Source organism: Anolis carolinensis, chromosome 6, assembly GCF_035594765.1.
Source record: "Anolis carolinensis isolate JA03-04 chromosome 6, rAnoCar3.1.pri, whole genome shotgun sequence".
NCBI classification, from domain to species: domain Eukaryota; kingdom Metazoa; phylum Chordata; class Lepidosauria; order Squamata; family Dactyloidae; genus Anolis; species Anolis carolinensis.
Window position 1 is genome coordinate 109,348,367 of NC_085846.1, and position 2,647 is coordinate 109,351,013.

A 2,647-nucleotide genomic window follows, 5' to 3' on the forward strand; every position below is an offset into this window, starting at 1 on the left:
GATTTGTGACTCTTTTGGCACTAATGTTGGAGAGTGGTCCTGGGTTGGAATGGTCCCTGGTCAAGTGGTCCCTTGTCAAAAAAAAGGTTGGGAACCACTGCTTTACAGACATTGGTTGCTATGCATAATATTTGCATAAAGACACTGAATACTCCACAACTGGGAGCAATGAGGACTAGAAGTTTTGCATTCTGGTTTCCCTAACCCCAGATGAGAAATGGTTTCCTGATATGACATAGTGGTGCATATCCAAAGTTTGTTTTCTTTTTCCTCTTTCCACATATTATTGAGCGATGCTTTGAAAAGGTATTCAGGGATCAAACCACTGCAAAATGAACTCCTTGTTTTCCTGTAAAATCCAGTCTAGAAGAACCTATGTGATTAAAGCTGAATGCCAGTGACTGTTTCTGCACACATTTCACCACAAATCTGAAAAAAGTTATGAATCTGTTGTCTTATTTGCAAGATAGGAGCCCTGGTGGTGCGGTGGATCAAATCCTTGTGCTGGCAGGACTTATGGCTTGAAGATTAGCTTGCTGACCTGAAAGTTGCTGGTTCAAATCTAACATGGGGAGAGCACGGATGAGCTCCCTCTATCAGCTCCAGTTCCATGCTGGGACATGAGAGAAGATTCCCACAAGGATGATAAAACATCAAAACATCCAGGCATCCCATGGGCAATATCCTTGCAGACAGTCAATTCTCTCACACCAGAAGCGACTTGCAGTTATTCAAGTCACTCCTAGCACACAAAAAACGTTTTGCAAAATGGTACATTTGACAATCTGGTAATATAGTATTTTTTTAAAGTGACTCAACTGTTTAATAAAATCCCAGTGGCCTCTGTGAGTATGCCCTTTTCCTCTGCTATGCAGAAAAGATTAAAGTAACAGATTAATGTCATATTTTAAAATTTAATCTATGATGTACATTCCATACATGAACATTCTAAATCTGAGATAAAACAGAATGGAAGACATTGGTAAGAGAGACAGGTGCCATCTATTTAAGTTTATGAGATTTACTTGTTCCATATGAAGACACTGAAGCCCACCAACCAATACTGGGTGCAAATGACTAACCCAGTTGTGAGTGAGGTGCTCATATCATGACAATTAAGGAACAGAAGACCTCTGATCAGTGCTAGAGTAAAGTTTGTAAATGATTCACACAAAAGTCCATTTGGTCCCTGCCAGGAAATAGATGCCCTCAGGAGCAAAAGTGCACAACATAATGGGCAGGAGAGACCCTCAAGCTTTATGGCATTTTGAAGCAGTGGCACTAACCTTAAAGGCACCAGATTCTACCTAACCTTGGAACCAAGCAGGGCCAACCATGGTTAGTATTTGGATGGGAGATTGCCAATGAATGCCAGGTGTTGTTCAGAAGGAACTGGCCAAAGTCCTTCTGAATGCAGAATTCTCAGACAGGAGCTCTTAGGTCTCACTAAACTACAAACTACAGAAATCTACAGGATGTTGCTATGGCAGTTAGAGTGGAACATAAGTACTCTAAGTGTGGTTTGGCAGGGCTAGAAGATGTGGATTATGGTAATTAATGAAAAATATAAGTACTATAAAAGTGTAGTGAGGCAGGGCCCAAAATGAGGACAAGAAGAGGTGGGTCATGTGAGTTAAAGAGGAATACCAGTGTTGTGACTGTGTACAGTGGAACCTCTACTTAAGAGCATCCCAATGTAAAAGTGTTTTGAGTTAAGAGTTGTTGAAATTTGCATATACCTGTTGTAGACAGAATACAAAACAAGGACCTGAAGAAGCTCCACTATGGTGTTGGTGGGCACCACATGAACTTTGGGGCCATCTCCATGCCCTTCAGGGGCCAATTCTTCCATTAACCGACCCATCCTGGTATGAAGCCCCTTCTCTCCCCAGGGTGGGCTGGGAGGCACCCATTGCTCTTGTTGTGGTAATCTCTGAGCGGTTAGACTAAATTTAACCCTCTCTGGAGGAGATTCCACCAAAAATCAGCAGAGTAGCAAAAGCAAAGCTTTCAAATGCAGCAGTTACTTACAAGGGGGGGGGGGGAGCAAAGAGAAGCCTTTGACCAATTAGAATTGCAATGGACTGCAGAGTCTCAATAAAAGTTCAAAAAGTATTTATTCAGGTAAAAAGAACTCCATTGTAGATAGAAAGGCTTGGGAGCTGTCTAGTCTACTCTAGACTGGTTTCTAAAGAAAAATAAGAAAGGAAAAATAACAAACATCTAAATAGTTACATCTTGCCAGGAGAGATGGCAGGACGTGTTGTTAGCTTGAAGAACAAAAGGAGAAGAGACTGAACCAAAATGGTTCCAACCTCATGGTCCAGTTTATTGGGGCCATAAAAGACATTCTGACCAATGGGAAGTTAGTGTCTCTGGAGAGTCACATTTCTGCTAGTAAGGGATGTGACATACACAGGATAGAGTGAAACACAGTAAAGCCTGTCTAGGCATGCTTTGGAAACAGGGAAAGGATTCCCTCAATCTAACTCTATCATCTATCTAACTAGTACTACATCTAGACTTGACTAGTCCAGGATGATTCCCAACAGCTCTCACTGAGGGGTCTGCGTTGGCACCTTGCTAGCCTTTCCTTCCATCCTTCTTGCCAGTGGCCCATCTTCAACTCCAAGAGGTGGGGGAGAGG